Raw genomic sequence first — 23,745 nt, forward strand, 5'->3', positions numbered from 1 at the left:
CAACGGAGTACAACGAGAAAGTTCAAAGAAGAGCAGCACGTTTTGTGTTATCGAGAAAAAGGGGAGAGAGTGTCACGGACATGATACAGGGTTTGGGGTGGACATCATTAAAACAAATGCGTGTCTCGTTGTGGCGGGATCTTCTCATGAAATTGCAATCACCAACTTTCTCCTCCGAGTTCAAACATATTTTGTTGACGTCGATTTACATAGGGAGAAACGTTCATCATAATAAAATAAGGGAAATTAGAGATTACACGGAAAAATATAGGTGTTCCTTTTCTCCGCGCGCTGTTAGTGTGTGGAATAATAGACAGTTACTGCTGTGAAGGTGTTTCGCTAAACCCTCTGCCAGGCACTTAAGTGTGATTTGCAGAATATCTTTGTAGATGGAGACGTAAATGTAGATGTAGATAGATTATGCAGGAATTTTTATGCTTATCAACATTTACATGCTTTTTATTTAGTCTTGTTCCTGAAACAACGCAGGCATAAGGAAGAAAACTCTGCTGTTGAAACTGAAAAAATGAACTGAAGGTCGTTAGTTGCCGAGTTGCAACTTAAGGTATCGATCCAAAGTAGAAAACGGTTAGTCAGCGATTGCGCGGCATCCATTTTCTTAATTGAATTCGCTGGCAGGCGGAAAAGGCTATTTGTGTGCAACAAGCAACCGCAGTTCAGACAGCACAGTATTATGCTTACACTGTTTCTTGCGGATGCGACCTAAGAACACGTTTAGTTTCCTGTCGACGACAGACATCTATGACAGTCTTTAGACTACGTATACGGTGGAAGTGAAACAATAATATATTCTAGAAAGTCGCCCGAATACAGTATTGAGTGACCGAGACATATCTACCGGAAAGAGTGACATCAGATCAAGGAATATTGATAGAAGGAGATGCACTATGTGACAAAAGGTTTCCGCAGACCCATTGAATTCGCTCTATGTGAGGTCAGGGCGTACTGATGTAGACAGAATGTGTCACCATAGTTGATACGTTCTCTAACAACGAATCAACACAGAGAACTGAGCTCGAATGTTGTGTACCTTTGGGGACCGAGAAGTTGAGATTTTCGTCAGCATGGTTTCACATGAGTTACACGTGCTTATGACTACTTTATTGTGAAGCAGAGACAACAGTAACGTATGAAAACTGAACTATCGCATGAATTATTGACTCATAGGGGCCATCGAACTCTGAATTATACTGCAACTACTAACAGTTCCACACACATGAGCTCTCTTGCTGGAAGTCATCCTTGACTATGCACTTAATGAAATAAGTGCCAAAATAGTCTGTCAAGAGGCGATAGGACACGATTTTAATACCTATGCAGTATCGTACAAGTCACTGCTCACAAGTACAAACTCACGTCGTGGGTCTTGCTGCAGCGAAGGTTTCCGTAGTGACGAGCGGTGGTACGAGGGTTGCCCAGGGAAGTAATGAACCGCATTTCTTTCTTCACCAATTCTTTAGTGATCACATTGGGAATTACACACACAAAAGAATGGTGTGTTCTACACCCACCCTATTTTTCATCCCGTTCTGTGGCCTTCCTCCGGCGCGAAAGAAGGGCGTGTATGCTCTGTCAGTACCAGTCCTTGTCCTGCTGGAAGAGCCAGTGTTTCGCTGTGTGAATCACCTCCTAATCGTCCTCAAAATGTCTTCTGCAAATGGCATCCTTTAATGGCAAATGACGACATAGGCTCGCTGCAACGTGTCAGATGTGAGAGCCGTGGATGGTCTCCCCGACCGCTTCAAATCGCTGAGCTCCGCCGAACCGCCTTCTGATGGTCTCGCCCTCAGTGCCCAGCGACTAGCTTGACTTCTGTCGACAGCAGATGCTCCGTAGACTTTGTACAAGCGTTCTTGAATATTCTCCACAGTTTCTCTCTCCGCGATGACAATGGCGGATTTACATATAGGACCACTAGGCACGGGCCTAGGGGTGGCACCTTAGAGGAGGCGGCATTTTTTATTTTGTACTCATTTTAACCTTATACGTTTTAAAATAACTGCGCTTATAAACGACAAAAAATTTTAATATTGTTAAACAACATGCTAGTTTAAATAAGCCTTAAGAACGAAATTCGACCAGTTTACTCGGTGACTGAATGGAAATTTAACAATGGGTTTCTGTCTGATATCAGCTTCATGATTGTTCAAAATATTTTGAAGTAAGCTGTCAGGACTGCAATCTACAATACAGTGTTTGAAACGTTATTATTACGAGAATGTTGTCAACTTCTACTTAACCCTACCATATTTTCCCCCTAAAAATGCCGGAACCCCTGTAAAGCTATGATAAACTAATCAGCAGTTTCTTAAATACTGTAACATGTGTGGGCCTCAGTATGTAAAACCCGACTCTACTTGAATTTCTTGTATAAATTACGGGGTAGTATCAAGTCAACCCTCCGTTACTGTAATTCATGTGAAAGCTCTGTGGTCTTCAATATTTGAGCTTTGACACTCGTTTAACAAGACATATTGATAGTGGAAATGTTTTACATTTTTAAATGCATGTTTATACGAAAAGAACATGAGCAGAATATCTAATAATGTGGGAAATACACTTCACAAAAGTTCAAATATTTTATTTATTTGTTTACTTAGTTACTGTTTTTGATGAAAAAAGAAGAAGAAACCAACTTTCGTTTGTCTCATTTATTGTGCTGCAGCCTGCACGATATCAATGTTCCCACTCTGTACAATCGAATAGTACGCCGCATTGCAAATTTTATATTAAACTTATTAACTAAGCTTTTTTTCTTCCACGGAAGGTTATTTTTATTTTATGTTGGAACAAAAGGTACATTTGAGTGTAGACATAACAGCAGTGTAACACCACATCAACTGCCAATAGGACTATTTAAACTTTGTAGTCTTTCTTCTCTGCCCACAGAAACCGCTTAGATGTTATAAGAATAAGTGGGATAAGAGCTGATCCAGCATACCTCACTGAAAGAAATTGCAAAAATTATTTGCTTTTTAAATTAGAAAGGCAGTGTCAAAAATGTTCAGAACATATTAGCGTCGCATCTATAATTCCGGCGGTGCGGGAAACAGAAGCCAAAAAAGGGACTGCCCCGTTTTCTTTACGAGACGAATTTCCGCCAGCAAGTGTGCTTCTACTGTTCACAGACAAAAGAGAAACAGGCGACAATGAAAGTAAATTATTCTGCATTGTCGTTCTTTCATAGCACAGTTACGTCGAGTAATCCGAGCTGGTCAGTTCATCGCTCCGTGTTTAAAGGATAAATATTTGTGCTCGTGTTCCGTGTTAAAATAAAAAGCTTTGTGCTCATGTGCAGTGTAGTACGATTGGAACTGGCAACAGTCTTTCTTTTTTCCTTTTAAAAATTTTGTTCTCTTGTTTTGACTGTTGGTTAACAATTTTGTAAGTGCCTTATCATGAATAACAGTGAAAAAAGCAAACGCGCAAAATGAAGTGGGGTGGCATGTCGGAAATTATCTAAGGAAAGGCGACAACGAGAAGCCAATGATCTTAAACGCTTGGCAGAGTAGATAAATTTTTCGCGCAAAATGTTGCTGGTTCGACTTCGAGTTCAAAGTAATACGGATGATATTTCTGGCACTGCAGCTGTTGTAAAAGAAGTAAATACAGACGAAACAAAAGTTAAAAATGAAGAAAAGCAAATTGTTCCTGATTTCGAGTTTCACGAAAATCTAAGTGTCGAGTCAGATATTACAAAAAGAAATAACATCGTTAGTAATGATCCTGCAGAATGTTGTGTCAATGAATGAATTATTTACATTCTCTTACAACGTGGCATAATGAACGAGAATGGTGAACCTGTTGAACATTTCCTTCTGTTTTTACCAAACCTCCGACACAAGTCCGAAAACTTAGCTGAGGCCGCACTAAAAGTCCTGTCTACAAATTCCATGGGTATTACTGACTGTAGAGGCCAGTCACATGACAACGCAAGTAATCTGTCAGGAACCTACACTGGTTTGCAGGCACGCTTTAAAGAACGAAATCCGAAAACGCATTATGTGCCTTGTGCAGCACACTCTTTGAAGTTAGTCGGCACTAGTGCTGCAAGCTGGTGTCGGGAAGCATGTTCATATTCCAATATAGTGCAAAACCTTTTTAATTTTTTCTCTGCTTCCACACTGCGCTGGGATAAACTTCATTCTTTCATGAAACCAGGAAGCAAAACGGTAAAAAGTTTATCAAAAACACATTGGTCAGCAAGAGAGGAAGCGTATGTAAGTCTATATGAAAACTGGGAGGGCGTTATCAATGCCCTTACACATATTGCCAATAATACCTTTGAAAAACCAATGTGCGAAATGTGTCTTAAGCTTTATTGAATCAACTCATCAGACTGAAAACAGTATTCATGATTACAGTTTGGAAGGACATACTCCAGAGATTTAATAGTGTAAATCTGAAATTGCAGAGTGTAAATATTTATACTAAAATAGAGCATGAATTATATGAATCACTTGTACGATTTATTGCATCTGTTCGTGGCATGTTCGACTATTATGAAAATAAATCCATGGAGATTGTGACTGTGACTGATATAGACTATGAATGCACCTATAAAACTTCATGATAACGAAGGAGTGGACTCTAAAGAAGTTTTTCTGACTGGAAGGGAAACATTTAGAGTCGAAACATTTCTGCGCATACTCGACAACTTGTACGCCGAATTAGTGAGTAGGAATGAAAGCTGTAGAACACTGTTGGAATACTTCACAGTTTTCAGTAACCTTAAGAACAATTCACCTGACGATATCGCTGAACATGCAGCAACACTCCAAGTGTCATATGACACAGATTTAGAGACTTCCTTCCCTAGTGAATGTGTACATTTCGCGGAACTTTTGGAATCTTCTGAGGTTAATGATATACCAGTCGAAATGAGTAAATTTTTACGAAAAGAGAGTTTACAGTACGTGTTTTCGAATGTTCACATTGCTCTTAGAATATTTCTATACTTACAAATTGTTCAGAAGACCGCTCGTTTTCGGCTCTTAAAAGACTGAAATCGTACCTACGTTATAAGTTGTCTCAGGAGAGATTGAACGCCTTGTCCATTCTTCACATCGAAGCCGACCTCCTAACTCACAACCGTCTGAAATATGAAGATATGATCAACGAATTTTCTGCCATCAAAGCCAGACGCATACTTTGCTGACTGGTGAGTTTGATTATTCATTAATATTAGTTTTAAAAATTTGAGATTATAATGTGATTTTTATTATAACTTAGAGCACATTCGTTGGATTTACAAACTACGTATTACCTGCTTACTTTACAATTGCCTATGGCAGAACGCTGAACTAAACCTCGTTTAGGTGCAGACGTGGCCGAAGGCGCCCGACAATACTAAACAATACTCGAATGACCCAGGCCGCTCGGCGCTGTACAGTCAAGTTGTATATTAAAACATAAGTATTCTTGGTGTCTGCTGAAATATATAGTTATCGAGGAAATATATGTTATCGGAGAGTACGCTTAGATGAAAAAGTGTTAATAAATAACGTAGTTCAATTCTGTCGATAAATACGTAACAGCTTTCTAATACCGTTACAAAGAGCTATGGTGAGAGCAGTAGCTGCAGTACAAAACTGTTCAGCACTTACATGGATTAAAAGTATTGTGTACACTTATTATGCAGCATATACCTACACAGACCTTAATGCTTTACACGTTAACTATTAAATTATAAAACAAATTTGATATTTCCATACCAGTCTGTTAAATTATGTAATAGCAAATTCAGTTCTGTGTTTGTACGTCTGTATTTATTTATTAGTTCGTGCACCGAAATCTCTATTACATTTCCTTTTCTTACGCTTGCCTATAGATTCACGTATTAATATCGAACGTGGTTTTCTTTATCTGCTACACATTCAAGTTATTAGATCGTAAAACGACAGTTTAATTTTAATTTTGAACGCAACTCTATAAAAGTACGTATTAATTTCTAATGTATGACACGTTCGTTTCAATTTTTAGATCGTAACAATTTTTTTTATTTTCATTATCAACAGTTTCTTTCAAAAGAACATATTAAAAGTGAATATATAACAAAAATCCGTTGTCTCCTACACGCTCTGTTGAAATTTTGGGCCATAAAAGAAAAGTCATTTTCCTTGTATTGGTTTCTCTTGTCTTTCGACAGAAGAATGTGTTAACACAATGCAGTTTTAAGTTTGTTTTATCCGCTGCCGTACACCAAGTACTGTTCAGGAACCATATTACACTACTGGCCATTAAAATTGGTACACCGCGAAGATGACGTGCTACAGACGCGAAATTTAACCGAAAGGAAGAATATGCTGTGATATGCAAATGATTAGCTTTTCAGAGCATTCACACGCGCTGACAGGTGGATAGTTTCCAACCGATTTCTCTTACAGAAACAGCAATTGACCGGTGTTGCCTGGTGAAGCGTTGTTGTGATGCCTCGTGTAATGAGGAGAAATGCGTACCCTCACGTTTCCGACCTTGATAAAGGTCGGATTGTAGCCTATCGCGATTGCGGTTTATCGTATCGCGACATTGGTGCTCGCGTTGGTCGAGATCCAATGACTGTTAGCAGAATATGGAATCGGTGGTTTCAGGAGGGTAATACGGAACGCCGTGCTGGATCCCAAAGGCCTCGTATCACTAGGAGTCGAGATGACAGGCATTTTATCCGCATGGCTGAAACGGATCGTGCAGCCACGTCTCGATCCCTGAGTCAACAGATGGGGACGTTTGCAAGACAACAACCATCTGTATGAACAGTTCGACGACGTTTATAGCAGCATGGACTATCAGCTCGGAGACCATGGCTACGGTTACCCTTGACGCTGCATCACAGACAGGAGCGCCTGCGATGGTGTATTCAACGACGAACCTGGGTGCACGAATGGCAAAACGTCATTTTTTCGGATGAATCCAGGTTCTGTTTACAGCATCATGATGGTCGCATCCGTGTTTGGCGACATCGCGGTGAACGCACATTGGAAGCGTGTATTCTTCATTGCCCTACTGTCGTATCACCCGGCGTGATGGTATGGGGTGCGATTGGTTACACGTCTCGGTCACCTCTTGTTCGCATTGATGGCACTTTGAACAGTGGACGTTACATTTCAGATGTGTTACGACCCGTGGCTCTATCCTTCATTCGATCCCTGCGAAACCCTGCATTTCAGCAGGATAATGCACCACCGCATGTTTGAGGTCCTGTACGGGCCTTTCTGGATACAGAAAATGTTCGACTGCTGCCCGGGCCAGTACATTCTCCAGATCTCTCACCAACTGAAAACGTCTGGTCAATGGTGGCCAAGCAACTGGCTCGTCACAATACGCCAGTCACTACTCTTGATGAACTGTGGTATAGTGTTGAAGCTGCATGGGCAGCTGTACCTGTACACGCCATCCAAGCTCTGTCTGTCTCAATGCCCAGGCGTATCAAGGCCGCTATTACGGACAGAGGTGGTTGTTCTGGGTACTGATTTCTCAGGATCTATGCACCCAAATTGCGTGAAAATGTAATCACATGTCAGTTCTAGTATAATATATCTGTCCAATGAATTCGCGTTTATCATCTGCATTTCTTCTTGGTGTAGCAATTTTAGTGGCCAGTAGTGTACATTTTGATTGACGCGGCCTTCAGAACAACGAATAGCCGAGTACGCAAACAGCTCACAGCGCTCCCACCCAAAACGGCAATTGTGAAGTGATTGGGTAATAGTTATTATTTAAAACATGTTTTTATGGGGGGACGGGTGGATATAATATTGTGTGCCTAGGGGCGCAAAATTTCTAAATCAGCCACTGTGCAGAGAACAATTCAATGACAGCACGGTGCTTGTAACGTACATCACCTACAGACGCCATTTTGAAACGGTCCTGCAGCTACGTTATCTGTCGGAAGTGTCGGATACTTGGCGCACTCACTCGGGATGCTGGTGATGTTTGTTTTGTGGGTCTCTCAACTGCGTGGTTATCACGCTCGTACAGATTCCCAATCTTTGCTCAGTCCAGTCTCGGCACTTTCAGGAATGATGATGAAATGATGAGGACAACACGAACACCCAGTCATCTCGAGGCAGGGGAAAATCCCGGACCCTGTGGGAAATCGAACCAGGGAACCTGGATCACTCAGGAGACTTCAATTAATACATACTTAACGTTTCGCATCCTTAGCACTATTTTCGGCTGAGAAAAATTTCGGAGCATTATTTTCTGGGCAACCCTCGTATATAATCTGGATCTCAGACAGGAATATCACCAATATGATGCCTGCACTGCTCAACATTGCACAACCGAGGTAAAGAATCACTTTTTCAAAACCCAGTACTTGTCTCCCATTCCAACGCGATAGTTTGAAATTTTGCTCAAAGGTGCCTACACGCTCCTTCTGTAGTGGTTCAAATGGCTCTGAGCACTATGGGACTTAACATGTGAACTACGTAAACCTAGCTAACCTAAGGACATCACACACATCCATGCCCGAGGCAGGATTCGAACCTGCGACCATAGCGGTCCTGTCTCCTGTCTCCTTGCCCGTGGCAACATCGGAGAAAGGAATGTGCCGAAAGTGTTGCAACCGGAAAGGGTTACACAATTGGCGGCAGGAAGAAGGTCACAAATAAGTGACAGAAGCAGAGAATCAATTCACTTTTGTATACAAGATTGTCAGAAACTATCTGAAAAGCCTGTAAGGATGTTGTGGAATAGGTTGTGATGAGTAATTATTATTAAGAACAGAATTCGATATGTAGAGCCACTTCCAAGTCAATTAGCACTGAAGTTAGCCAATCAGACTGTTGCGCGCGTAAATTCAAGCGGCCTGCTAGAGACAGTGTCGCCAAACGTGTACTTCGTTTGGTTCCCTATAGCCGAACAATAGACTGTTATAAAAATTGTTTATGGGACGACAGTAAGGATCGAATCCGATTCAAAGGCTGAGCAGTCTCGTGCGCTATCATCTAAACTCCGAGAACAACTGAAAACGTCTGTACACGGCGGGACGCTTGAATTTACGATCTCAAACGGTGCAATTTATCGAATTGTTTCTAGCAGTTATTTCTCAGCACAACCTTCCCTGCAGTACCCTTACAAGCTTTTCAGACAGTTTCTTACCACATCATTTGTTGAACCATAAACACAAGTGAAATGCGGGGCCAGTACCAATCTAAAACGCTGGAATGCCCGTGGTAGTAACTGTCTTCCAATTGTCCTTGCATTGTGAACCCCTGAGACTGAGGATCTACCCACCTAGAGATCTTATTACTGTCAGGCTGAAGGCCTTCTACGAAAGAGGATTTTACGTTAAACAATTAAAGGGAATGCAGCCGGGTGACGTCTTTGTCAAACACAGATATTTCGATAGGTGCACACCCTGTCATTTTCAAGACACAAATGCTACAAAAGAGTGCTGCACGAGGAAATTTAAAATCTCGGTATGCAGGGCACATCACGAATTCACGAAAGATAAAAATCTCTCTCTCTCTCTCTTTCTCTCTCTCTCTCTCACACACACACCGTAAAGAATAGTGTCACCGCATAACCAAACATGACCAACGTCAAAATTTACAGATGATGTCGCTGTACTCTTCAGTCTGAAGACTGGTTTGATGCAGTTCTTCTTGGTACTACATCTTGTGCAAGCCTCTTCATCTCTGAATACCTACTGCAACTGACATCCTTTTGAAGCTGCTTGCTGTATTGATCCCTTGGTCTTCCTCTAAGAGTTTTACCTCCCCCCGTCCCCAATTTTCTCCAACACCAAGTTGGTGATCCCATGATGTCTCAGACTGTATGCTTTTAGTCAAGTTGTGCCCAAATTTCTTTTCTTCCCGATTTCATTCAGTACCTCATCATTAGTTACGTGATCTACCCATTCAATCATCAGCATTTTTCTATAATACCACATTTCAAAAACTCCTGTTTTCTTCTTATCTGAACTGTTTATCGTCCACTTTCACTTCCATAGGTGGCTACCCTTCAGACAAATACCTTCAGAAAAGACTTCCTTACACGTATATGTACATTCCATGTACACAAATTGCTTTTCTTCACAAATGCTTTTTAGTCTACATGTTATGTCTTCTCTACTTCTGCCATCATCAGTTATTTTACTGCGTCATTAGCAAAAATCATCTACTATTTTAAGTGTCTCGTTTCCTGAACTTAATTACCTCAGCATCGCCTGAGTTAAATTAACTACAATCCAATACCCTTATAATGCTTTTGCTGATGTCCGTCTTATATACTCCTTTCAAGACACCGTCCATTCCATTCAAATACTCTTCCGAGTCCTTTATTGTCTCTAACAGACTTACATTGTCATCGGCAAACCTGAAGGTTTTAATTTCTTCTCCATTTTTCTTTGGCTTCCTTTACTGATTCCTAAATATAAATATTTAATAAAATCGGGGATAAACTACAACCCTGTCTCACTCACTTTTCAACTATAGCTTCGCTTCCATCTCCCTGATTTCTGTACAAGTTAAAAATAACATTTCGCTCTTTGTATTTTACCACTCTTATCTTCACAATTTCAAAGAGTGTATTGCAGTGAGCATTGTCAAAATCTTTTTCTATGTCTACAAATCTAAACGTTGATTTGCCTTTCCTTATCGATTATGAATATTAGTTACGAACGGATGGGGTAGCATTAACTCTAAAAATGGTTCAAATGGCTCTGAGCACTATGGGACTCAACTGCTGAGGTCATTAGTCCCCTAGAACTTAGAACTAGTTAAACCTAACTAACCTAAGGACATCACAAACATCCATGCCCGAGGCAGGATTCGAACCTGCGACCGTAGCGGTCTTGCGGTTCCAGACTGCAGCGCCTTTAACCGCACGGCCACTTCGGCCGGCTAGCATTAACTCTGTCGTTATGTTGTTTGACCAGGGAGAGAGCAGGATTGCAGACAGAATCTAAGCAAAAACTTTCATCTCTATTTCCACAGTCACTTGTTAGTTTATGCTCTACTACTGCGTTAACAATACTATCCCATTAGCTGCAAGTACAAGGTAGACAAACAGTGTTGGTATATTCCATAGGATGATGGGCGCCAAGGCAATATCCTATAACAGCAGACGGTTTGCTTTTGAATGACTCTGATATTTCAGTAAGTTTTCTAGTGGTCTCTCCATTCACTCGCATTCCTCTAATTCGTCACTGCTAATTGGGGTGAATAAAAGTGGAGTTTAGAACCTCAGCTTTCGTTCTGCTGTCTTCTATTGCCACATCATACTGGTCGACATGTCCCTGAATAGAAGCATTCTATCCGGTTACCTATTTTGCTTCGAAACAGAATTTTCTCGGGTTCTCGGCAAGATCTTTCGCTTAGGTATGACGGTGGAAGTTTTTGTACGCTGCGCTCATCGATCTTTATGTAGTCGCACGAATTTCTACTAACTTTTCCCGTCGTCATCTCTACGTTCTTCTTTGAACCGAAAGAGCAACTCTCCCTCCTTTTTCCGCATTTTTCCAATTTGTTCTTAAACCACTATTCGTATTTTCCCACTTAACCCACTTACTCGGCACATAATTCTCCAGGACGCGATATATCATCAGTTTAAACTTTGCCAATAATTCCTCTTTGTCCATTACGATGGAACTAAATGATGTCCATTCGTTGCCTAAGTGCGATAATAACAATTTATTTTCTCCTCTTTCCAGTACAAAATCTTTCCTAGACTTCCTAAACTTAAGTAATAATCGGCTCTATGATGATATCATTATCATTAATCCCCGCCTATATACTGACTCTGAAGATAAGGTCAGTCCTGCTTGTAGCTACAAGTTTTGAAATATTTCCGTTGGGAGCGGGTAGTCCAACTAGCTGCTGAAGACTGTTTGCGGAGAATGTTTTCCGAAATACAATGAGTCCACAGACGTTCCAATATACAGTCTAAAGGTTAAGCCGCCTCCCACTAAAATAGCGTGATCCGGTTACATCCTCGCTAATGAGCGTAGAATTTCTTTGAATTATTCTTCAGCTGTTAGGGTGGACTAGTGTGGCCGGTAGAAACATCTGATAATTAATTTGAGTTCACCAAGGCCTGTTACTCATGTACAGATCATTTTTCATTCAGGCTCAATATAGACTTCGATGTACAGAACATTTTTGTCGACTGAAATAAACACCCGCCCCTCATATGACGTCTAACGTGTCTTTACGCTATACGTACTACGCATTGTTAAATATTTTCGGAAATCTATATATTGGGTTTCATCCAGCCGTCGGTTCCGAGTACAATTTCAGCTCATCAGCTTCCTAGAGGCTGGAGAATTCAGGAACTTTAATTAATATTTCGGCCGTTTACTGCTAACATTTTTGATTCGAAATGTCTTTACTTTGTATAGCATAACTCACACCTTTCCCTTTCGATGTTGCAGGGCGCGACCGGCAGCCCGCGCTAATTGGAATTCACGGATTTCACGGATATGGGCATAGTTCAAATGCTCCAACAACGAAAATGCTCTCTAGGTCATCTAAGTATATGTGAGAAAGCACATTTTCCATATCGCATCTAAAAATAAATCAAAGCTAACAGCTCCTAAGTGTTCTCAGAAAGGCACACCTTGGAACAAATCAGACGGAAAAAAATATGGAAGTATTTATTGGAAACAAGGAAACTGAGAAAAAAATAAAATGTAAGCTAAGTTATTAGTTATAATTTTCTTTGTGTTAATATTATGACACATGGAGAGGACATAAATCTTTCTGTGGTTTATCTAAGTCGGTGTTCTTATAGCTAGGGACGATGAACTGTGCAAACGGAATCGTAAACTAGAGACTGTTAGGACTGATGATATTGCAACTGAATGGGAAGTTTCCTCAGAATCTATAAATCCTAGACATAGTAGTACTTCATGCACATCACTCCGTTCTACACTTTCGTTTACTTGTAATGTAATGCTTTGTCCTGATCGACTTTCTTGTCGTATAATAAGTAAAAGAAGTGATCAAGACGGAGCAGAGCACTGCGTTTTCAAGTGAAATTATTATTGGGTACTCTTTTAATGATTTTAAGTTATTCGTTGAGAAAATTTCGTTTACGACTTGCATATGGCCCAGCGTGCTGTATCAACACCTTGTTCCTTTGCCTAATTAATATCTTATGTTTCTGTCTATATCGTTAGTGACAACGTTAGTGAATATCAATTACATTACAGAGAGGTATCACATAGGTATAAGGGATATTATACTTTGTCTGTATCCTTTTCTTGAAACAGAAAGACTACAGAATTGTTTTTATATCTGCTTCTGTAGATCTACGTAGAGTTCTTATAGCTTCTCATCAGTATGCGAACACGTTGGGACATAGACTGGAAAAATTTCCGAGGCATATCCTTTTATTACAAGTCTCGCAATTCTGTCACATTGTAACACTATTATTCTATCAATCATCTAATTTAAAAAAAAATTGCCTTTAAAATTTGTCGTACTATAACTGTGATATGCAAAGACTATATGGAAAGTGTAATACATGTGATGTTAGAATGCTTTGTATGTTTGTAACTTATGTTCAGAAGGTTCAAAGGGCTCTGAGTACTATGGGGCTTAACTTCTGAGGTCATCAGTCCACTAGAACCTAGAACTACTTAAACCTAACTAACCTAAGGACATCACACACATCCATGCCCGAGGCAGGATTCGAAGCTCCGACCGTAGCGGTCGCGCGGTTCCAGACTGTAGCGCCTAGAAGCGCTTGGCCACCACGGCCGGCACTTATGTAAAGAAGTATGTGAAACGTATAATTTACTAAATAATATTTTGTCATGGGTTAACGAAATGAATTTCCATATCCGTTAGTCATACATTACGGTCAAATCCTGTAAAAGGGGTAACATTAAAGACATCTGTCGAAACTAGGCACGTTTATGACGTGTATACTACATGCACAATTCTCCGTATAATAGGGCCATACGTCGCTTTTCCCGTGACAGGACTATTGGTTCTGTTGGGGTATAGTGTTATAACATGGCTTCAGTATTTGTAACATTGTTTTAAAGTTTCTTGTCTGTATTAAAGCCGGATTCTCAATTTGTTTCCTTCTTCCGTTCTTCTTTAGTAATACATAAGTCGCGATTTTCTTTTAAATTGATTTTCACTTCGTTATCACACTGTTCATGACCATACTCTAACCAATCTGATCTAATTTTAACCCTTCTTGCAACTTAATTAACTTATGTTTTTACCCTAGAATTCTGCAGCTGTTGAATGACATAAGTAATAACTTTCATAAAATACTCAATCAATTTTTGTACAATGCGACATCGCTATGAGGAATACCGCCAACGTAAAAAAGTGCTTATAGCAGTAAGACTTAGAAGTCATGATGTATAGATTCACATACAAACACTGATGATCAATACATGAAATTGGAAGAAAATAATGGACGTGATGTAAAATAGCGCGTATGTGAATAACTGATCTGTTCCATACCCTAAAATTATAGATTAGTTAACTGTTTGTAAATCTCTTCTTCAACAATCAAATTTCTGGAGGGTAGGCGACTTCAGAAAGCTAATGTTTTGTATCGGGCCACTGCCAAACTTAGCGATCAAATAATGCGGTGAGCAGTAGCCACTGCTGAATGCGATATTTCAGTGTCCTGTGTTTATGACGTTTGTGATAGAATGTTCGATAAAGCAATTCCTAGTCTATCACACGCCCTACACGCGATTCCTTACCGTATCCGGATTGAAGGTCGATGGTAGGTTTGTAATGCAAAGCAAAAGTAAAGTGATTAAATTTTATGACTTCCCTTCATTACACTCAGCGCTACAGTCGACGAGCGGGAACCCGCATACGCTTCTGTAACCTCTAAAACATTTGTCCGTACCATGTATTCACCAGTTTTAAAGAATTGTGCTTTAATTTGTACGAACATGTTTTCGTCAAAATTTCAGACTGATTACATACTTAGCAACTGTTACCAACTCTCCATTCATTTATAGTATTGCAAGAAACGCAGGATATATTACACTCTTTGCAAAGTATAAAACTACTTTTTCAAGTTGTATGCAGCAATCACAATTAGCAAAAGAGAAGGAAATGTCTGCTGCCCTCGGCTATTTAATGAGTGCTGAGCTAAGACATTCGGGTGTGGAAGGGGCTGTAGGAATCTGTGGTGCGATCCTAATCTGATGCTTTAATTCGGGAGACTCTAATAACGACCGCGGCTTCCGCTTCACCCGCTTCGTTTTAATTTCGACTCTAATTCCGCACGCAATAACGAGGTGCTGTACTCGCTCTTCCGCTGAAGAGAACTTCGTTTACAGGCGACGGAATAAGCTTCGGCGTCTCTATAAGCGCTGTGTGCACTGGCGTTTTATGGGACCGGAGACTGAACTAACAACTGCAGTATCTCTTTCCGTCTCTCCGTGTGTGTGTGTGTGTGTGTGTGTGTGTGTGTGTGTGTGTGGTGAGGCAGAGAGAGAGAGAGAGAGAAAGAAAGAGAAAGAGAGAAGGAAATGAAGATGAACTAAGAACTTATTCCACCTGCTAATAAAAGAGCCGTGGCCTCGTGCTTCACATCGCTCATTCCAGTGTATCCAGTTCAATAAAATGCCGCCACACGTTGCTAAAAGTACATAGTGATCCTAGTGTACTATCAGCCGCATTAATGTTTGCTGGCTGCAATAATTTATAGAGTTGGACACAGGTTGCATGAAAGAAAAGCTGATAATATGGAACCACAAGTATAAAACAAACGGATTATTTAATCATATTTTCATTGAAACAAGAAAATCGAAAAATTGCTCAGTACATCACTAGGTCGCTTGGCATAGGAGGAAGTGCACACTATCTATTCCATGTGGGCTTCTGAATGTAGTTGTACTGAAAGAAAATTGCAGATTTCTCTCGAATTTGGAGCCGTTGACTCCAATGAGAAGGGATAATTTTCCTATCGTTGTCTTTCCTGCGGGTTGGGTATTTTACTATCGTCTCGCCGGAGTCAGTTAGGATGTTGTATGGCTATTAGACAATGGATATCCTGATTCGGTGCCTCACAGACGTGGACACCACAAGCATGACAGGAAGTCAGCCCAAGAACTGCAGTGAAAACTCGTTTATCCGGTCTAAGTAGTACTGTAGATTGTCAGGATAATCGAATCCGGCAAAAAATAGAATAACTAAAGTTAATTACAATAAATGAGGGAAACCAGTGAGTTCTATGTAATGAAACAGTAAGTTCCTTGTGGGTCAGATTCGTATGTCGTTTACACACGACACGATCACGTAGGTGTTTCAGCAGTAATATTTGCGCGTTTCAACTACACCATAGTAATTCCAGCTGTTGCTTCCGTGTGTGTCATAATACGAATGGCGTTCAATAAATAGTGCAAAATATTTTTTGTCTCGGCCAATTTTGGTTGAAAAATGCACAATTTGTCTTAGGACATCGTGAAATATCCCTGATTCAGACCCTATAGTTTCGTGAAGTACTGACAAGTGGCGGCGCTGTAAGTAGCATTCAAAAATGGCGCCTGTAACAGAGATGCGTTCCAAGCAGAGAAGATTCGTGAAGTTTCTTTTGTCGGAAAACTAGAGCATCGCAGATATTAATAGGCGCTTGCCGAAAGTCTAGGGAGACCTGGCTCCAAACAAATGGATGGTGAGCCGTTGAGCGACGCGTCTCTCAGTACCGCAACAAAGTCGCGCAAACCTGTCCCATCTCCGGCGTGCCAACCTCTCCACACCGCTGTTACTACGGCAATGTTGGAACGTGGGAACAGTCTCATTCGACGTCATCTACAGATCACAGTCAAACACCTTCTTGCTCAACTGGACGTCTCTGTTGGTAGTGCTGACCCACTCGTCCACCGGTTGAAACTCTGAAATGTATTGGGCTACCCTCAGGAAATTGAAGAAACGACTTCAACGTGTTCGTCGGACTAAATGAAAACGAACTTCTCATTCTCCACGACAACGCAAAGCGTCACACAAGTCTGCTCACCCGATAGGAGCTCACGAAACGTCGTTGACCTGTTGGATTTTCTTCCTCATTCATCCTGCAGCCCAGATCTCGGACCTTTCGACACCCATCTGTTTGGCCCCACTCCTCGAGAAGCGCTACCTGGATAATGGAGAGTTCATTGAGGCAACAAGACGTTGGCGCCGGCGTCGACCAGGAGAGTGGTACCATGCCGGCACACAAACCCTTCCATCAGTACGGCGTAAGGTGGTCACAGTCAACGGAGATTACTTTGGCAAATAGGATTATGTAGTGAAAAGAGTGGGAAATAATATGCTATATTAGAAACCTGGAAAAGCCAACCTCCTTTCAGAAAAAAGTGTCGCATTACTTATTGAATGCTCCTCGTATCTTCAGACTGAACATGAATTCAGTCAGATAATCCATCTTCACCACTTTCATTAATTCCGGATAATTTCGTTATCAGAAATAGTTGTCCTTTCCCAGCGACTCAGTTAAGTCTGTGGCACCTATGTCAGAGCACCCTGGAATCTTTTCTTTGGTGTTAGTTTACACTCCCAACAAACGGGTTCAATACATTACTGCTACACTTAACGTCAGTCTGTTAACTATCTTCCAGATTTGTGTATGGCAGTTGGTTGAACTTAAATTTAATGACACTCATCATAGATTGTTATCTCTATCACATCAAATACCGTACAGTTAACACTGAGAAGCAGTGAGAAGACGACTAAATCCACGTAGCTGCTCAAATTGCATCACGTGTAAATTTTCTAAGTTTAGAAACTGTGCAGCTGTACTGACGCTCAGTAAACGAAGTCTAACTCCCGGCTGAACGCTAGACAGACTCCCCACCTCGGACAGAACACACTACTCATATTCATGAATTGCGAAGGAACTGTCGTTAAAATTACCATAGTCAACAATCATATACACTTCATTAAGATCAAACATAAAAATAGGAGTCATCTGACGCTGATTACTCCCTCACTTTCTAAATCATTCTAACATTAATGCTGTTGCATTGTTCAATAAACAAGAAATAAAATATAATGAAATACTTTTGAAGAATGAAAATCACACAACATGAAAGAATTATGTGAATGGGAAAAAAGTCAATAGATGTGATGTACATGTACAAACAAACAAATGAATACAACTTCAGAAAAAACTGAATGGTTTATTCAAGAAAAAGAGCTTCACAACTTGAGCAAGTCAATGACGCGTCGGCCGACCTCTGGGCATTATGCAAACATTTATTCGGCTTGACATTGGTTGATAGAGTTGTTGGTTGTCCTCCTGTCCGCAGTTCGTGGTCGTGCGGTAGCGTTCTCGCTTCCCGCGTCCGGGTTCCCGGGATCGATTCCCGGCGGGGTCAGGGATTTTCTCTGCCTCGTGATGACTGGGTGTTCTGTGATGTCCTTAGGTTGGTTAGGTTTAAGTAGTTCTAAGTTCTAGGGCACTGATGACCATAGATGTTAAGTCCCATAGTGCTCAGAGCCATTTGAACCATTTTTGATGTCCTCCTGAGGGATATCATTCCAAATTATTTCCTGTTGGCGCATTCTTTCGTCAAAATCCATAGATGACAGGAGGGTCCTGCCCATAATGCTACAAACGTTCTCAGCTGAAGAGAGATCTGGCGACTTTGCTGGCCAACACGGGGTTTAGCAAGCACGAAGACAAGCAGCAGAAATTCTCGCCGTGTGCTGGCGGGTATTACCTCGCTGAAGTGTAAACCCAAGATTGCTTGCCGTTAAGGGGGAAAACAACGGAGGATAGAGCAATGTAGATGTACCGCTCTGCTGTAAAGGTGCCGCGGATGACAACCAGAGGGGATCATGCAATCACTCATGTTTGTTGGGACTTACAGTGGACAGCACTCAAGGTTGATATTCCACCGCTGTCCAGGGCGTCTCCAAACACATCTTCGCTCGTCATTAGCGCCTAATTGGAAACGTGACTCATCACTGAAGACAATTCTACTCTAGTCAATGACATTCCAAGGCGAAGATGTGTCTGCAGACACCCTGGGCAGCGGTGGGGTACCAATCTGAATGTCGTCCGCCTTGCGGTCCGACAGCGACGAGTGCTGGCCTGGGCTAACATTTCCTTTCATAGCAGGACCTCATTGGGTGCTATCCGCGGCATACTAATAGCACAGCGGTACTTCGATTATATTGTACGTGCCGTTTGCTTGTCTTTCATGGCAAACCATCTGGGCTTACATTTCAGTAAGATAATGCCTACCTGCACACGGCATTTAGAGCTGTGTCTCAGAGCACCTGGAGTCTAGAAGATACCTTGGAGTGTGGCCAGACTTACGTCGGACAAACTGCACGCACTGTGGAAGAATACAGGAAGGAGCATGAGATGTTTTATCGTCAACGCTACGCCGAGAAATCCGCTTCGCTGAGCATGCTTTAGAGAACTGATACCGGATAAAACTTGTTGAAACAACCGTCGTGGCTCGCATCAACGGCTTCAGAGATTGTGTAATTAAAGAAGTCATTGAAATAAGAAACACCGATAACACCCTAAAGAGAGAAGGTAGCCTGCAGCTAAGCACGGCGTGAGCGATCGCGCAATTGAAGCAGGCGAATCGAATTCCGAGTCATCTTATGCCCTTATACAGGGTGTCCGAAAAGTCTTTCCCTGATTGCATAAATTGATAACACAGACTGGAAGTAAGATACAAATATGAAACTTGTGTCGAATTGTTTACAACTATCAAAGTTTTTTTTCTGTTTTAGGTTCGCAGTACGTAAGTAGTGGATGAGGAGCAGTGCCCAAGAAGCCATGTTAACCAGTCAGGAGATGTCACAGTGTGTCCTGTGGTACCTTGAGACACGATCACCAACCACAGTGCAGAGACACTTCCAGACAAAATTTGGAAAGAATCCACCTGATGTCAAGAGCATTAAAGCCTGGTATTAGAAGTTCAAGAACACAGGATCGGTTGCTGACCTTCCGAGGTCGACCAAGAATCTCAGCAGACAGGGTGGAAGCTGTAAGGCAGTCTATTCTGCGAAGTCCTGAGAAATCGGTGCGCAGGGACTCAAGTGAATTACAGATGCCAAAAAGCTCTCTCCACGTCATTTTACACAAACGTTTATTGTTTCGTGCATACAAAGTGCAAATCGTTCAAGCCTTGTTGCCCAATGACACTAAACATCGATATGACCTTGCGGTCGAAATGCTATGACGTATTGAGGACGATGATGGTTATCTCAGACGAATTGCCTTTTTCGACGAAGCGACCTTTATTGTCAGTGGAGTAGTGAATCGCCATAATGTGTGCATTTGGGGTTCAAAACCCTCTGGCGAGGTCATGGAGTGCACCAGAGGCAGTCCAAAGGTGAATGTTTGGTGCGAGCTATTGCACGATCGAATTATCGGGCCATTCTTCCTCACTGAGGCTACCATCACATCTGCAGTGTATCTGGACATGTTGAAACTGTATGCTGTTCCTCAGCTGCTTCAGTATCACCCCGATGTCTTGTTTCAGCAAGACGGTGCACCGCCTCATCGGGGTTAGGACGTCCGTGCCTATCTCGTTATGACCTTTCCTGGGCTATGGATTGGTCGTGATGGGCCAACGGTTTGGCCTCGACGCTCTCCTGACATAAGCCCATTACATTGCTTTTTATGCGGTTATGTCAAGAACGAAGTCTACCGAACACGTGTACCAGATCTTGAAACCCTGCGGCAACGGATAACCACAGTCGTTGAATCGATCCCTCCAGTGATGTTGGCTAATGTGTGGATGGAAATTGAATATTGCCTAGATGTGCTACGTGCTATCAAGGGTGCTCATGTGGAAGTTTACTGATGAGTGAAAAAAACTTTAATAGTTTGTAAACAATTAGACACCAGTTTCATATTTGTATCTTACTTCTAGCCTGAGTTATCAATTTATGTAATCAGGGAAAGACTTTTCGGACACCCTGTGTATGGTGATGTCTCGGACACGAGCGACGTCACAGCCGGCAGCTAGTGTACGAGGGTGAGTCAAATGAAAACCTTAAATAGTTTTTAAAATATTATTTATTGTGCAGAAGTGGTACAAAGCTGTATCACTTTTCAACATAATATGCCCCACGCTCAATGCAAGCCCTCCAGCTCTTACAAAGTGCATAAATTCCCTTAGAAAAAAATTCTTTTGGTAGTCCGCACAACCACTCATGCACCGCGTGGCGTACCTCTTCATCAGAACGGAACTTCTTTTCTCCCACTGCTTCTTTGGGTGGTCCAAACATATGGAAATCACTTGGGGCAAGGTCTGGTGAGCATGGTGGATGAGAAAACACTCAAAATGCAGGTCTGTGATTGTTGCAACTGTTGTACGGGCAGTGTGGTGCCTTGCATTGTCATGTTGCAAAAGGACAACTGCTGACAGCAATCCATGACGCTTTGATTTGATTGCAGGACACAGACAATTTTTAGGAGATCTGTGTATGATGCACTGGTGACAGTGGTCCCTCTAGGCATGTAATGCTCCAAAATGACGTCTTTTTCGTCCAAAAAGAGAGTCAGCATAACCTTCCCTGTTGATGGTTCTGTTCGAAACTCCCTTGGTTTTGGTGGTGAGGAATGGCGCCATTCCTTGCTCGCTCTCTTCGTTTCCGGTTGGTGGAAGTGAACCCAGGTTTCGTCCCCAGTAACGATTCTTGCAAGGAAGCCATCACCTTCTCGTTCAAACCGCCGAAGATGTTCTTCACAAGCATCAACACGCCGTTCTCTCATTTCAGGACTCAGCTGCTGTGGCACCCATCTGGCAGTCGCTTTGTGAAACTGGAGCACATCGTGCACAATGTGGTGTGTTGACCCATGACTAATCTGTAAACATGCTGCAATGTCATTCAGTGTCACTCGGCGGTTTTCCTTCAACTGCTGCAATGTTCTGTGGAGTCACAACTCGTTGTCCCTGACTTGGACGAGGAGCATCTTCCACTGAAGTCACACCATTAGCGAACTTCCTACTCCATTCATAGACTTGCTGCTGTGACAAACATGCATCACCGTACTGAACCTTCATTCGTCGATGAATTTCAATAGGTTTCACACCTTCACTACGCAAAAACCAAATAACAGAACGCTGTTCTTCCCTGGTGCAAGTCGCAAGTGGGGCGGCCATCTTTATACTGATACCTCGACGGTATGTGTGAATCTGCACTATGCTGCCACCTACAGCCCATTCTGCACGCTGTTTGTAGTACGCGTATCCACTTACAGGAAAACGGCGCGAAATTTCGATTTGTTATTACAGATTTAAGGTTTTCATTTGACTTACCCTAGTATATAATGGCGTACCAGCAGCCCACTTGCAGTCATACCGCTTGACTTTGTCCAAGGAGTATTGGCCGAAAGTTCATGTAATTTTCATCACCTGACGCTGCTGGAAATACGAGAACATTTCGTTCAATGTTATTGTCACGACACTCTGCATTCTTACGCATTAGTTATAGTTGTGGTTCCTCAGGTATCAATTGAGTTTCAGATAAACGTACTTATTATATTTTACAGTATACATAAGCTTCAATTAGACGGATAAGTGAAGGTAGTAGCTGCCTTACTCTGCCATTGGTTTAACTTAAAGTATATGTTAAATCATAGCTTGTAAAAAGCTGTGTTATTCGTGATCTAGAGGTCATACAGCGAAGTGCAAAGCTATAACGAGCTTTTAAAGTCATGGTGCACAATTTGATATTCTCATATACTCTGAGGCTCTGTTTCATTCAAATTTTGGTATTTCTCATGTATTTAAAAGTTATTTTCAGTGGCTAGAAATTGTCACTTGGCCACCATCATACGAGGGTCTCGCGCCTCCTGTGTTTTACCTGTCGTTACCGGCCGCTACTCATCCTTTGTGTTCATGCCAGTTAACTGAACGGGGCCATCTCACTGCCGCGCTCCTCTGCCGATCAAGCCAGTCCTGTAACTCACAGCCGGTGATTGACATCAGCATCGAAAAGAACAGTCTGGATCTTCCAAACATGTGAATGAAACCCATCGGTTTTGACGCAACATTTATCTCCATAGCATACTCGTGATCAGCCATCGGACGATGTGCTTATCAACGTTTCAGGTCCTTTGACCTGACTTGTGGTGAGCGCGGTCTCTTACTTCCCAAATGTTGCTGTAAAGTCGTCAACATCAATACCTACTATCCGGGCACTAGCGAAACGCTTTGCCACAGACGGAGCGCCACGCATCATCGTATCCAACTATGGCCCAAGGTTTACATCGGCTGACTTCCATTCCTTTTGTCAAAGGAATGACTTAACACATCTGACCATCATTCCTTTAGATCCTGCGTCAAACTCGGAGGTGGAGCAGTTAATCAGAATGTTAAAGGCCCAAATGAACAAGATTAAGACGATGAAAACCCTTGAGGAAGCTCCGAATGCTTTTTGGCTACATTCTGATCCACCCCCGCCCCATGCACTACCACTGTCCAGTTCAGAATTGCACAGGTGCCATCACCATATCCTCTTCAGTGAGCCCATTTCACACAGACACACCAGCGCTATTGCACAGGCGCTTTAGACAGAGCCTGCACGCATGGCGTCAATCAGGAGCACCTACTCTGACGTTGTAATCAGCTGTGGTCATAACAACCAAACGGCATCAGGCCCCCAATACGACCTCGTCAGAATCCAAGTAACCACCCAAAACCGCCCTGCTGCAGGCCCAAGTCCAGACTGCTGCCTCCCAAACATTCACACATTGTCCACTAATGTTCCCCACTTCCGCCCCCGGTGAGGTATCACAAACTCTGCCATTACCGTAGACCCA

This window comes from Schistocerca nitens, chromosome 3 (assembly GCF_023898315.1).
Source record: "Schistocerca nitens isolate TAMUIC-IGC-003100 chromosome 3, iqSchNite1.1, whole genome shotgun sequence".
In the NCBI taxonomy this organism is placed as follows: domain Eukaryota; kingdom Metazoa; phylum Arthropoda; class Insecta; order Orthoptera; family Acrididae; genus Schistocerca; species Schistocerca nitens.